At 39.6% G+C, this 16,321-nt stretch overlaps 1 non-coding gene across 1 annotated transcript; it reads right to left on the bottom strand.

The window, feature by feature from the left end:
* Positions 1-1,312: 1,312 nt before the first annotated feature.
* Positions 1,313-1,419, bottom strand: LOC133802847 (small nucleolar RNA R71). The gene has a single exon (XR_009877592.1). It is a non-coding gene; the product is annotated as a small nucleolar RNA R71 (small nucleolar RNA).
* Between the last annotated feature and the right edge of the window lie 14,902 nt (positions 1,420-16,321).

Raw genomic sequence — 16,321 nt, 5'->3', positions numbered from 1 at the left:
CCCAATATTAAGCATAAAATGTGAAAATAATACTATTAATAATAAATATGATTTTATTATTAATATTATTATTATATTTTGAAACCCCAAATTTTATTTATTCATTTTTAGGCTCTATAAATAGGATCACATTTTTCATAATTTGTATGTAATTTTTAGGTAGTAAAATTCTACCAAATTTTAGTCTCACTTCTCATATTTTCTCTCTGGAATTTTATAAGAATGTTTAGCATAATAGGCTATCCTTCTTAGGAAGTTTATGATGATTCTATATGGACTATGACTTTATTTTGTATTTTTGATTCACCATTTGCTTCAAGTTTATATATTTGAGTGATTTATTTTATTTCATCTCATTTTTTTCATCTTATTATCTCTATTTATATTTACTAATACTATATAGATTTTGTCAAACACTTTCTATGTATTATCAAACTAGTAAAAATAATAAAGATAATATATTTATCATTTTCTCCATCTCATTCATATATATTTACTTTTGCTAATTCTATGTATTTTATAAATAGTAAAAGTAATATTTGTGTTAGATTTTTTGTCCAATCTTTTATTGCATTATTGCCAATGGTATATTGTCATTTTTGGATTTCTCATAAGACATATCTCCTCCTTCCATGGCAAAGCATATTAATCACTTAAATACATTTTTGTGAAATATATTTGTGCTTCAATGTTAAATCTTCCAATTGAATAGTTGGGATATGAACTATTCATTTGTGTAATTTTTTTGAATCAAAGATCCAAATAAATAAGTATCCATATATGTGACTCTTGCTCCTTCCTACTAGTTACCTTTTGTTACATCGCATATTTATCCTATCTTTACTTCTAATATTTAAATCTCAAAAACAACAAAAATATCGCTTATTCTAAATTTCTCACATTATTTATCTCTTAACTCTATTTATTGTTAACTTTATTTCTTTGTCTTCTTGTGGAATCGATCGTGCCCGATCTATACTACAACCACCGCTTAGTGGAAGTCATGTTTGGGCATTAAATCGTGTACGACCCCGCCTTCGTGCATGATGTATCCTACGAATATGCTAAACTTCAATTTCAAACCCAACATGATTAAACTTTTACCAACCTTCCATGGGTTGAAAAATGAGAGTTCGTATGTGCACATTCGGGAATTCGAAGAGGTGGTGACCACATTCAACAACCAAGTTGATGTCACAAACACTGTGAGATTGAAGTTTTTTCCCTTCTCTCTTAAACACTGTGAGATTGAACTTGAGACGAAATGACAATGACATTCTTTGCCAAATATTTCCCACCCCAAAAGATTAGCAGTCTTGAAAGAAAAATCTCTACTTTCAACCAGAAAGACCATGCAACTTTATATCACGTCTGGGAGAGGTTTAAATATTTGTTAAGTCAATGCCCACATCATGGATACGAACACTGGCGCCTGATCAACTATTTCTGTGACAGACTCATAACTAGAGAAAGACAATTCGTACAAATGGTGTGCAATGGTGAATTTCTTGAAAAAGATCCTGAGGAGGCTTTTGAATATCTAAATGATCTAGCTAAAAAATCCTACACATGGACTGGACCAAGTGCTACGGACAAACCACGATCAGCTGGAGTCTACCAAATAAGGGAAGAAGATAGCCTTAAAGCCCAAGTTCAGTCTCTAACTAAACAAGTTGAGGCTGTCACAACCAAAAAAGGTAGAAGAATCCACATGTTCCCAAAAGCCGAAATGCAAGATCCATGCATCATTTTTGGAGGGATGGAATATCAATCGCAAGAGTGCCCTACTCTTGGTGAGCTAAGAGGAGCAAATGAGGAACAATTTAATGCCTTAGGGGATCATAAGAAGCCTTATAACCCCTTCTCAAACACTTATAATCCTGGTTGGCACAAGGATCCAAATTTCAGTTGGAAGGATACAAAATAAACACAAGCATCTAAGAGCCAATGGATACTTGATCCACAACAACAACAATCGCCAAAATTATGCATTGCTCCTCAAAATAACATGAATCCAATGGATTCTCTTGAGAGTACCTTTCGAATTTTTGTGGAGACACAATAATAAGTATCAAATTTATCTATTTTTAATTCATTATTCTTCTATGAACATGCACTTGATTATTTATTTATATATGTTTGATAAGTTTATTTTGTGTTTTTAGGATTTTCAAGACATTTGGATGAAAAAGAATGAATTTGGGATGTTTTACAAGCAATGGTTAAGCTCGGAATTACAAGTCTGAAACTTCATACTTAGTTTTTACAATTTTCTATTACTCTTTTGGAAATATATCTAGAAATAAAAGTTTTAGATATTTTTCTTAGCTCTCCATAGCTTTTATAATCTTCCAATTTTGAGCTATATCGAGGAAGTTATACTTAAAATACCGTAAGTGGATGCAACTGAAGAAAACAAAAAAAAGGGGGGGGGGGGGGGGGGGGGGAAGAAATGCTATGGACACGGTCAGCCACATCCTAGGCCACGGCCACACCAACAGATCCCAGTAGCCACGGCCAGAAATGTCCCAGGCTGTGGCCAACGCCTGATTTTTTGGAAAATTCAGCTTTAAAGTTTAAATTTCAAATGTATTTTCAAGGGCCTATAATAGGGGTTAGTGTGGTGCCCAAAAATTCAAAATAAGGCTTAGTGTCTTGATTAGGGGGCCAAGAGGGCATTATTGGAATATTATGTGTTTATATGTGAATTAATTGAATATTTATGTGATTATGTGAATTGCATTGGTTATATTATTGTAACACCCTACTACCCTAGAGTTGTTACCATGTGATTTTAAAATGTGTCATTAACTCGCTAATCGAGGTTTTAGACTGAAAAGTGTCATTAAATCAAAATAAAGACTCATTTAATGAAAGTTAAGTGTAAAAGGTTTGGACGTCCATTAAAGTTATAAAAATGATACACTGGGATCTCAAAATACTGTTGCAAAATATATTTATAATTCAAAAGTAACTTTACAGTCGACCTAAGTGAAAAAGTCAAGTGTTTATAATGTGTCCCTCAAACAACCTCGGCCGTGGCAGGCAGGTAGGCCGAGCATGTACGCGCTACTCCATGCCCTCCAACTTATGCTTGGTCGACCTTTCCTTTGCCCTTACCTGCACCATAGAGCACCTGTGAGCCAAGGCCCAACAAGAAAACTCCACACATAGCATATGACAGTTCAATCTAGTAAATGCACAACTTTAAATAGATAACAGACTATTCACATAATGGCCTATGCCAACCCAAGTGCTTTATCTAGCATTGGGTTCACAGTCTTCACCGAACGGGTGGGTACAACACCCTAAATGGCCATGCCATGGCGCCCTATATTCAACATGCTTGTTGTCGTTCGGCCTGCATTCATCATGCTTATCGATGATCCTGGCTTTCACCGATCCCGGCCTTTGCCAATCAATCATAACCATGCAAACATAGCATAACAACTACAAATATTCACATATAACAATAAACACAAATAATCGAGCCATGCCCTGCTCTACGGGCACAAACAGTTTTATTACCTGTGTCCCGAGCTGACTGACTAGTACGATCCTGAGCACAATCCCTTAAACCCGAGCCTTGGCGGTAAAAACTCAGTGATGATTCCAACCTTAAGCTAGATCCCCAACACCTCCAGCTTCAAATCCTCAACCCCAGCTCCAAATTCTAAGCTTTTCCATAAAATTTTCCCAAAAACCTCTAAGCCACCAAGTGAGGGAGAGAGTGCCGAGTAGAGAGAGAGAGAGAGAGAGAGAGAGAGAGTGAGAGAGAGAGAGTGAGGGTGTTGTGTTTCTTTTGGATTTTGGTTCTTTCCACAGAGTTCCTAAGGCCAAGTCTATCCCTTAATACGAAAGATCAAAATGCCCCTAACTTATCCTTAGCCTTTCTAACACCACCAAGGAAAAAATCATCTTTTGCCACCATTTTCCTGCTAAACCTCAAGTATTCCTATAGATTCCCAACTAATCCCGACGTGCCCAATTAATCACCAAATAATTACTTGTTACCCGATAAATCACAGATATACGCTAAGTTTCCCAAAATACCCCTAGGCTTACCCCAAGCCGGGTGTTAGACCCCGTTGTGACTTTTCTGCTAATCTGCTCCCTAGGACTGTCTCGGACCACACATCTCAATTATATCTCCACAATACTGTGGTCTCAAGCACAACACGCACACATAATCGCATTTACGCCCTCAACGAGCCAAAATTACAAATATGCCTTCATTAATGAAAACGAGCCCACATGCATATTTAATTCACCTAAACATGCATTTCTAATCATATAATTATTTAATCCACATAATCACATACTGATACATATATATCACAATTAACCACATAATAACATAATTAAATCAATTATTGTCTTCCCAGTACGCTAATCAAGGCATTAAGCATTATTAGAAGATTTGGGACGTTACAATTATTATATGACTGATTATGCATGTTTAGGTGTATTAAATGTGTGAAACATGCCCGCTTTTATTTAAAGGGGTATAATTGTAATTATATGATATTATATGATTGAGACCACATTATTATGTGGATATATTTGATATATTCGGTAGGAGTCAATCCTTTTGAGCAAGATAGCAGTTTAGTCACAACGAGGGGATTTATACCCAGCTCGGGATGAGCCAAGGGGTATCTTGGTAATTCGGTGAGTTATCGGGACTCATTGGAGTATGAGTCTGTAACGCCCTGGATAGCCAAGACCACTACACTGTGTACTTATAAAGGTGCGGGACTTGCTAATCAAGTCATTTAGTGAAAAATGTGATACAGAAACCACTAGTGAACTAGGATTAAAAGGTTTTGGTCTCAAAAGGGTACATTTCATATAACTAAACATTTTTACACATGGGATCCCAAAAAGGAACAGCGTTCAAAAGTCAGTTTACAAAATTCTCGGAGTTCAAACAACCATTAGCCACTCTAAGGGCAAAACAGACATTTCTGGTTCTCCTATTCCTGTCTCCCTCTCAACCGTGGCGGCTGAGCAGCTGATCATGTACATTCTGCTCTCAGAGCTCTCCAAATCAGGGCTGATCAAGCTTGCCCTTGCCTTTACCTGCACCACGAAGCACCCGTGAGCCAAGGCCCAATAAGAAAACATAACATTATATAATAAGAAATGATAACAGTTGAATAACCCTTTAAGCATGTTCATATACTTAGCACACCACAATGGTCACAAAGCACGAAGACTTGATCATAGATTCAGCTAATCAACACCCAGCTATACAACATAACAATCTACCAATCAATAATAACAATCAAGTCACACGGTAATCAGGGTCAACACCTTAGGTCGCACTCTCTGTTTAACCCACTGACTCTGGCCCGCCTAAACCGAGCTCAGTGCTTAATAAGCTGTCCTCAGCTACCAGTGGCCGAGCCGCGCCCTGTGCGCTGGTGTAAACTTCGGCACTCTTAGGCCGTTTGTTTACTATTTACATGGCATAATACCATCCTTCATAAAGCATACAAATAGGGAACCCTTAGTCCCGTTATAAATCCACAACCTGGTGCAATTTTCTTACCTTTAGTTTCCAAGTGCACTGACTACGAACGATGCCTCTTGAGTATGATCCGATTCCCGAGCCCTAACTTAGTACCTAGTCACAACCAAGATAAGGGATACCATTAATAATTGTAAAAGGGCTTCTAAGTAAAGTTATAGTCTCTGAAACATCGAATTCCACCAAACACGGTAGTAGATTCGATCCCGAGCACCCTAGGGTAAATTCCCACACTTAAAATCCCAAAATCCCAAATTCCCTTAAGGGTCGTGGCTCCAGCCTCCCATGCCGCGGCATAGCCCCCAAACAGAGCCCATCTAGGCTCAGAACCAAACACGGGTCGCGGCCCCACACAGACCATGCCGCGGCCCGCCCTCCATCTCCAGCATCCATCAGCTTCAGAGGGTCGCGGCTCACTAAGAACTATGCCGCGGCCCGACCCCTTCAAACCCAGAAAAACCTTCATTTTTTACTCTCAAACCTCACTCAAACCTATCCAAAACTATCCCAATTCCACAAGTCAATTATCACAAAGCTTCCAACACAATTCCAGCAACACAACCCAGCAAAAACGTAACCTAGAGACTCACCAAAATCTCACTTCAATCTCTGAAACTGAAAAAGCTTCAAACATCAAAACTAGTCATGGAAACACTAAAGTTCAACCATTAAACCATAAATTCAAGCTTACCTCCACTGCAGAACCAACTCCCTTAATAAATCCTGAGCTAAAACCCAAGCTTTCTAGCTTCAATTCAGTCCTTAAATTTCAAAACCATAAACACTTTAAAACCCAGCCCAAACATAGAATTAATCACCATGCACAAAGCTTATATCTTACCTCAGTTCTTGATTGAACTCCCTAGCTAAACACTGGACTAATCCTTCAAGATTCCAGCCCAAACCATTGAATTCCCAGCTGAATTCCTTAAGTTTTCTGTGGTTTTTCTTTGAGAGAGAAAGGGAGAAAGAGGGAGGGTCAGTTCCTTGTGTTCCACCATGCTCTGAGATTTTACTTAGTCTATCACTAGGTGATTAAGTTAATCCTAAGGCTCAGGGTGCCGGAAACGTCCCCAATGGCAAAATGGTAAAATTCCCCAGTATTCCCACCTAGACTTCCTAACCTCAAATATATCTCCAATTATTTATTTCCATAACCCAACAACCTAAATAACCATCCAATACCTAAAATACCCCTTGACTTGTCCAAAGTCAAATATTAAGCCCCATTGTAACTTTCCCGCTAACTAGCTCCCTAGGATCGCCTCAAGTCGCGTGCTGCAAATTTACCCACATAATAATGTGGTTCTCACAATTATAGCATATAGTCACATTTATATTCATATAAAAATACTAGCATGCTTATCATATAATCACGCATTAAATGTAATAAATTCGCACATAAACCAATTATGCCCTCCCGGCACACTAATTAAGGCCCTTAAGCCTTATTAGTGATTTTGGGTCGTTACAGAGTCGTATTTTAGGAAAATTAGTTATATTATGGGTTTAGCAGAATTATTTGGGAATGTTGAGCAATGTGGGATTTTGAAGTTTTGAGAATTTGGAAGTGAATTTTGATTCTAAGGCTTGGAAGAAAGCATGCTAAAGGATTTGGAAGTTGTTAAAGCTTAGGGAAATGTTTTTGGCATAGGTAATATTGGTTTTAAGCTTTGAAAGTTTTTTAAAGTTGACTTGAATTTTGATTTTCAATTGACTTTTAAGGTTTGTTTGCTGTATTTCTGAGCTGCTGGGACCGTTATTATGGTCGAGACTGGTTAAAATCGTGTTTTGGGACGATTTTGGATAGGTTTGCGATTCTTAAAATTGTTGGTTTTCTGCATTCATAGGACGTGTCGCAGCACTGTTCTTGGAGCGTTGCGACCCTCATGAACTCAAAGAGGCAAGAAGGTGCCTCAAACCGCCTTAACGCCGCGGCGCATACACTGTGGTTTGAGGCTCGAGGCTCTCTAACTTGTTGCGTTGCGGCTCTTAGTGGGGGGATCCACGACTCTAATTGGGGAAAAATTAGAAAGTTGGTTTTGGGTCATGGGAACCCAAACCTAAGGGCTCGGGAATGGTTCTACAACCCGAATTAGTAGAATTCAGGGTCCTAGAGGCTAGGACTCGGTCCGGAAGCCTTTATTAGTTCGTTTCTTTATAGCTATTCTTTGTTATGATTGTGACTAGCTCAAATTGTTAGGCTCCAGAGGAAAGGACCATACTTGGGGTCGTCGCACACTATTCACTCAGGACTTGAGATAAGAAAACTGCACCTAGATTGTGTTTAAGGCTTGGCCCAGTTATAGAACATGGTTATAACCAGCTTAGAATGTTTTATTAAACATGTTAATTGCATTGTGCTTACCTGTGTTAAGTAATGGTTGCTTATCCGTTAGGTCTGATAGAAAGGCTTGGCTTATAAGTCAAGACTGATATGTTATATTTGATTAAAAGGCTTGGCTTATAAGTTGAGAGTTTACCTATTATATTTGACTGAAAATCTCAGCTTATAAGTCGAGGATCTTTCTATTGGATCTAATTAAAATCTTGACTTATTAGTCGAGGATATATCTGGTTAAAAGGATTGGCTTATAAGTCGATAGTTTACAAGGCTCAACTTATAAGTCGAGGGTTTACAGTCTCGGCCTATGGGTCGAGAGCGGCAATAGCGTGCTGAATGTCAGTCAATGTAATTAAGCTAACCCGGAAGCGTGGTATACGCTTGAACGACCTTATGGTTGCCTGAAATATAAAATGCTAAATCTGCTTGGCCAGCCCTAAGGCTGGTTACACAAGGAATTGGGCAATGGGCGTTGGTGTGGCTCTATAGTCACTTATCTAGAATGAATGCATGCACGAGTAGGGTTATTACTACTAGGCATGATAATTATAATTATGTGATGTGATGATTTACTGCTTATGAGCATGATTATGTTTTCTTGCTAAGCCTCAGCTCACAGGTGCTAAATGTTGCAGGTAAAGGAAAAAAAAAAGTTGGACCAGCCATGACTTGGAGAGCTTCAGTACATATGCAACTTGCTTGATTGCCACGGCTGAGTATCAACTAGAACTAGGGTTTGACCCTGATTTTTCCGCTTAGGTCGACTTTTGTATTCATTGAATCTGTATCAGTTTTAAACTTTGTTGAGATCCCAGGCATCATACTCAAACTCTTTTAATGAAATGGTTGACTTTTGACCAAATTTTTTAGTACCTAAACATGGTGTTTGTTCAATTACACGTTTTAAGTCTAAATGACTCGTTTAGCGAGTTAAGCACTATTTCAATTACACAATGTAACGATCCTGGATTAGGAGGACGCTACAATTAGGGTTTACTTTTAGAAGAACTTTGGATTGCAAATTTTAGAGGCTAGAGCTGTTAGGATTAATGCCCTAAAAGCATGTAAAGACATTTTATTGATTTAAATAAAAGTACAATTTTATTATATTTGAATGTTATAATTAATGTTTGAACTAATTATATAATAATATCAAGAAAATTCCTTATTCATTCATGAGAATTTGATCTTGTATTAGTACGAGAGAATTAATATCATATATAATGAATAAAATAGTCGGTAACATATTAAAGTAAGGAATCTTTAATGAATAGTTATTAGTGTGATTTACTAAGTGTTTAACCTAATTTTGACTGGATGACGTGGCTGCTACGAAGAAGACATGTGGCATCATGCCACATTAAATTCAGAATGCTTATCGGAATGAGTAGCTGCTCGAGGAGGCTATGCCAGAATTGAAAAGGTTGTTTCGCAAAGAGCCAATAACATGCTCGATGATGGAGCAGACTAGTGCCATCTCATGAAATTTCTCGAAGTACAAGACTTGCATGATAAGCAGTACTCTTTACCCAAAGATGCGGGTTTCACGAGACACTATCAAATATTTCAAGATATTTATGTAACTGATATTTAAATTGTATTATTCCTATGTTATTTTAATATGTAACTGAAAGTACTGATCCCACACTGACACGTGTAGGGCCTAGATTTTCTTGTAAGGGCCCATAGCCCATTAAGAGTCTCTATAAATAAGGGGTTTATTCAATCATGAACCCTAAGTGAAAAAGAGGAGAGAAATAGCTAGAGATATTTTTTTGTAAGCACTTTACATACAAAACCCTTCGAATTGTATTCTTTCATCAGCTTAAGAAACTCAGTTGAACTCTGTTTCTTCTTGATCTTAATTGTAATTTTTTTCTAATAAATAAAAGTGTAAGTGAACGTAGGTCATTACCAACTCTTGGGGTCGAACCACTATAAAATTCCTTGTGTTGTTTTCTTGATTTCAGTTCGTTTAATTCTTATTCTATCGTATAAATGACTCAGTGTCGTTGATCAAAACCTTGGTCAACATTTTGGTGCTTTCATTGAGAGCTGAAGTCAAGATCTTATTCTATTAGATCCACCTGAAACAATGGCTATCACTACTAGAAGCGATAGTCAAGAGCCACAGGGGGGAACCCTAACACTGCCCAACCTGACCGCCCCTTAAGTAGTCAGATCCCTCCTTTGCACCTTACTCATCCATTTCATCTTCATGGAAACATGCCACCACCAGCCACATTCGGGCATGATGAGCCCCATGTGGACTTAGGAGAAGAACTAGACCCTGACCTTGAACAACTAAAAGGGGTCGTGGGGTAGATGTAGGAGCAATTCATTGCCATGCATGAAGTCAGGCAGGTGCTCAAGAGGCTATATCTGAAGCCCTCAACAAACAAAGAAAAAGATTTTTAAGCCTAAATGGATCAGAGACAGTGAACCCTCGATGCTAACCAAGAAGAAACTGGCTGTCATAGTGTTGAGGCAACAAGGTTGCTAGAGGCCGTCTTGTCACAGAATCAAGTAGCATGAGCCCGACCAATGGATCCTTAGCTTGAGAACATTGGTCAGGCAAATCCTGAAACCCAGCGACTAGCTGGTGAAATCCCAGAACCTACCCAATGATCGTGGACTCGTGACCAAGTGGTTTCTCCTAGACCTGCTAGGAGCCATCACTCTCATAGGGGAACTCAGCAAAGAGTGCAACGTCCGCTCCACCAAGATGAACGAGTGCTTCTTAATAAGGAGCAAGGTTGTTCCAGAAAATTTTCTAGATCTGGAAGACTTGTTAATGAGCACCCTAGGCAAGTATCCTCACAAGGAGGGCAACCTCCAAATTCTAAAGTCGGTCCTCAGTACCGATAGCCAAGGAATGAGAGATCTGGTAGCCAGAATCGAGGCCAGCCACCTCATTTTTCCAGACACAAATGTGGTCGTAATCGTAGAAGAAACAAAAGAAGAAGTGACCAAGATGCTAACAGTAGTTATCAAACAACTTTAAAATATGGTTATGATGATGGTGAAGGGGACAGTCGGTACTATCAACCCCGTGACCATCAACAATATAATGACCACCGACAGGATGAAAATCTAAGAGGACAGTTTGTCCCGCCAAGGCCACCTGGGCCTCAAGATATTCCACCCAGGGGGAATGTGCAGCCTGAAGGACCGTTTGTCCCACCAAGTTAGCAAGAGCCAGCGAACTATCCCGCGAGACAACCTCCTGGTCTCCTCGAGCAGACAATCAAACTGCTGGGGGCGACCAAGGGGGGAAGTGTCTTTAATAGACTGGGAAACAGAGAGTCTGATCTCTATGATGTCCTTAATCATCTTAGAGAAGGCAAAGCATCAAATGTTGTTGGACATGTCGCATCGATAATCCCACATGCACCACAAGCAGGGCATACTATAATCCCTGTTGTAGTACCAGCTGTTGTACCACTCATTGCTCCTGCAATCCTTGCGCAATTGGATGCTCTTACTCAAATGGTATGAGAACTAACAGCCCTGAAGCTTACAAATATTGACCTAGAAAGAAAGAAAGGATCTCATTTCTCAGATCGGATCAATGCCCTGACAGTACCACCCAAGTTCAAGATGCCAACTTGGAAGATGTACACTGGAAGGGAAGATCGCGTCTCACATGTTAACAATTTTAAGATACAAACGAATATCTAAGGGGTTAGAGACAATATTCATTGTAGGATCTTTCCTGGCACTTTATTTGATATTGCTCAACAATGGTTCTTCAATCTGGAGCCAGGAAACATTACATCCTGGGATACATTTGTGAGGCTCTTTTACTCACAATTCCTTTCTGCTCGTATCCCACCTGCTGAACTCAACGACCTTGTTGACATTAACCAATGATCGGATGAGCCTTAAAAGGACTACATGTATAAGTTCATGCAAGAGGTTGGCCAATCAAAGACGGTTAGCGACGAGGGAAAATTGATGGCCATCATGGCTGGAATCCAAATAAAGGGTCCCCTATGCACTGACTTAAAGAGGAAAATTGTCTACTCAACAAGAGAGTTCTTAGATCGAGCAGACGAGTTCATTAAACTAGAAGAGGTCATCAAAAGAGCAGATCAAGCCAATCAGATAGGTACCAGTACTGTCGCTCTAGCCAAAGACAATGGAGCTCCAAAATATAACCACAATCAGACAACTAATGGTAATGGTAATGGAAATAATAATTGACAAAGAAGTGGAAAACAAAATAACAACTCGAACGGTGCCAATAATAAAGGCAACAAAAATCCCAAAACCAGTGATAATCCACGATAGTACAATCCTCATTTTAACACTTACTCTATGCTCTTGGGGTCACGAGTAGAAGTCTTACAAGCTACACAAGCTAAGGTACCTTATGGGAAACCTAATCTCATAAGGAAATACTTAAGTAAGAGAGACACAAATAAGTTCCGTCGTTTCCATAACATGACTACGGACATGACACCAATGAGTGTAACCAGCTTAAGGACGAAATTGAATTTCTCATCCGCCAAAACCATCAAGCTATATGAAGATATGTTCGACATATTTCTAATCAAACCCAAGATGCATCGCTAAATGTGAATGCACAAGCTCAACTGTTACAGCCAGCCCGTATAACTGGTTGGCTAGACATGATATGCGGAGGACCACACATGGTTGGTGAAAGTAGAAAAGCCTTAGAACACTATGCTTGGACACTTCGCCACGAACCGGTGAATGAAGTACTGGCAGTCGAGGAACGTACTCCCCAAACCCATTGTTATGAATGTAAGCTAATAACATTCATTGAGGATGACGCCGCGCATGTGAGATTTTCCCATAATGATCCTTTGGTAATTGAGGCCCAGATTGCCAACATGATCGAGGAACAAACAATGATAGACCATGGTTCCTCAGTGAACATTCTGTTCAAAACAACCCTTTAAAGAATGAAGTTATATGTTCGAGACCTAGAGCCATGCACACAAACTTTATATGCTTTTATTGGAGAAGGGTTGACTCCAGCAAGAACGATCAGGTTAGCAGTAATAGTGAGAATTGCACCTACAAACAACACGGTTATGGCAACATTTATTGTGGTCGATATTCCCTCAGCCTTCAATGATCTCTTAGGAAGAATGATATTAATCAACTTTCGAGCCATAACATTTGTGTTTCATCTCATGATGAAATTTCCTACCAATGCCGAGATCAGAAGTGCAAAAGGAAATCAGAGAAATGCTTGGGAATGCTATAATTCTTCCATTACAATTGCTAAGAAAGACTTGGCCACAAACAACATGATATTTGTTGGACCAACGAATAGTAAGCCAACAGTAGAGATGGGAATAGGCAACATCAAGCAACAAAGTAATGCCTCTTCAAAAGAGGAAAGCAGCTCCAAATAGGGAGTATCCTAATGTGAGGGAGAAGATATTGATCCTCGCTTTGGGGACTTTGATACTGGGGTGGGAGAAATTGAAGACCTGGAGGAAGTCCCACTTGACCAGAATGAACCAACGAAGACAGTCAAGATTGGAAGAAGTTTAGCAAAGGAAGTCAAGTATGAACTCGTAAACTTCCTAAGGAACAATTAGGACGTATTCGCTTGGTCGCACAAGGACATGGTTGGCATAAGCCCCACTGCTATCAGTCATCCTCTAAATATAGACAGAGACAACTTTAAGCCTGTACAACAAAAAAGAAGGTTGCTTGATAAAGAGAGATCAAAGGATTTAAAGGAAGAAGTTCAAAGGCTAAAAGAAAACATGTTTATAAGAGAGGCCTTTTACCCCGAGTGGGTTTCTAACCCCTACCTAGTACCAAAACCCAATGGCAAATGGAGGACTTGTGTAGATTTCACTTATCTAAACAAGGCATGCCTAAAGGATTTTTCCCCTACAAAGAATCGACCAGCTGGTCGATGCCACGGCAGAGCACGAAATCCTCACGTTTATGGACGCTTACTTGGGGTACAATCAAATGAGTATGCACCTTCCCGATGAGGTACATACTACTTTTAACAACTGACGTAGGTTTGTATTGCTACAAAGTAATGCCTTTTGGTCTAAAATACGTTGGTGCGACATATCAATGACTGGTAAATATGATGTTCAAAGAAAAAATAGGCAAAAACATGGAGGCCTACGTTGATGACATGCTGGTAAAGTCAAAAGAGGCTGGGTGGGGGGGGGGGGGGGCACGTGAAGGATCTATCAGAATGATTTGTCATCCTTAAGCATTACAATATGAAGCTAAACCCTTTAAAATGCTCGTCCGGGGTAAGCTCAGGGAAGTTTTTTGGTTTCATTGTCAACGCAGGAGGTATAGAAGCTAACCCAGAAATATTAAGGCGTTGATCGATTTGAAATCCCCGACCAAGATAAAGGAAGTATAGAGTTTGACAGGACAAATTGCAGCCCTCAACAGATTTGTCTCAAAATCCACTGACAAATGCGTACCCTTTTTCAACCTGCTAAGAGGAACTAACAAGTTTGAATGGATGGAGGAATGTGAAAAGGCTTTCCAGGAACTTAAGAAATAGTTGACTCAACCTTCAGTCTTGTCGAAACCGATTGAAGGGGAAATTCTATAGTTGTGTCTAGTAGTCACTCAATACGCTGTTAGTGCAGCCCTAATCCTAAAAGCGGATAAGACCCAACATCCAGTATATTATATAAGCAAAAGGTTGGTCGGGGCAAAATCACGGTACCCATTAATTGAAAAACTTGCTTACTATTTGTTGCTAGCAGCAAGAAAATTAAGGCCTTGCTTCCAAGCTCATCCAATCACAGTTTTAACCGATCAACCTCTCAGGCAAGTTCTGCAAAAGCCAGAGGCATCTGGTCAATTACTTAAGTGGGTTGTCGAGCTTAGACAATATGGCATTACCTACCAGCCAAGGACTGTTATCAAAGAGAAAGCTTTACTAAAATTTATTGCTGAATGCACTAGAATACAAGAAGAGGATGAGCACGCAAAAAAGCCTAAAGACAACGAAGAAAATTGGCCAGTTTGGAAGTTGTTCGTAGATGGATCCTCCAATGAGCATAATGCTTGAGCTAGACTTATAGTTATCACACCTGAATGACATTGTGTTCACTGCGCGCTAAGGTTCAACTTCAGTGCTTTAAACAATGAGGTAGAGTATGAAGCCTTTCTAGCAGGATTACGACTCGCTAGAGATGTTAAAGCTGTGGTGGTAAACATATATAGTGATTCGCAATTGATCGTGAATCAGGTATTGGGAGAATACCAAGCTCAAGGAATAAAAATGGCATCCTACCTCAGCAAAGCCATAGACCTACAGGCACAATTCAAAAAATATACCATCCAACAAGTACCCCGTGACCAAAAAATTCCAATGCAAATGCCCGAGCAAAACTTGCAAGTGCCATCCTAAATGTAATACTAGTGAGCACCTGTCCCAACCAAGTATTGACAAAATGGAGCAAACACTACTGCTCGATAATACTCCCTCGTGGATGACTCCTATAGCTACGTACCTCGAGCATGGCACATTACTTCAAGAAAGAAATGAAGCCCGGCGGATTTTAAGGCAGGTTGCTAGGTACATGACTATTGATGGAATAATGTATAGAATAGGGTATTTTATGCCTTTGCATTGATGTGTTACTGAAACATAAGCCAAACTACTAATGATGAAAGTGCGTGAAGGATTCTGTGGAAACCTTGCAAAGGAGCAAAGTCTAGCCAAGAAGATACTGAGACAAGGATATTGTTGGCCCACGATGAATGACGATTCCATGGAGTACGTCCAAAAATGTAATAAATGTCAAAGATTCTAAAAAATATCATGAGTAGCGCCTAATGAACTCAAACAAATGTAGAGCCCATGGCCCTTCGCAGTATAGGACATTTATTTGATACAAAGGGTAAAATGGGCTACGAGCCTGTGTATTGGATTTTGGGGGATCTTGGAGTAAGCATCTCCCATTGATTGAGTTTTCATACAACAATAGTTATCAGGCGACCATTGGAGTGGCTCCGTATGAGATGCTATATGGGAGGAAGTGCAGATCACCTATCCATTGGGGTGAGACGGGTGAGAGGAGGTACTTAGGTCCTGAGATGGTTCAGAGGACCAATAAGGCGATTGAAAAGATTAGAGCTCAAATGCTTGCCTCCTAAAGTCGCCAAAAGAGTTACTCAGACTTGAAATGCAGGAGTGTAGAGTTTCAGGTCGGTAATCATGTGTTTCTTAGGGTTTCTCCCTTGAGAAGGGTGAAACGGTTTGGTGTTCGGGGTAAGCTGAGCCCTAGGTTTGTTGGCCCCTTTGAGACTCTAGAACGGGTTGGAGAGGTAGCTTACAGATTGGCGATGCCTCTAGCTCTATCAAGGGTTCATGATGTTTTTCACGTATCCATGCTACGTAAGTACGTATCAGATTCTACACATGTACTGAGTTATGAGAACTTGGAGCTGGACCAGGACTTGTCATA

Source organism: Humulus lupulus, chromosome 9, assembly GCF_963169125.1.
Source record: "Humulus lupulus chromosome 9, drHumLupu1.1, whole genome shotgun sequence".
Classification (NCBI taxonomy): domain Eukaryota; kingdom Viridiplantae; phylum Streptophyta; class Magnoliopsida; order Rosales; family Cannabaceae; genus Humulus; species Humulus lupulus.
Note: the sequence above shows the minus strand (reverse complement) of the source record. Positions and strands in the feature narration are given on the sequence as shown.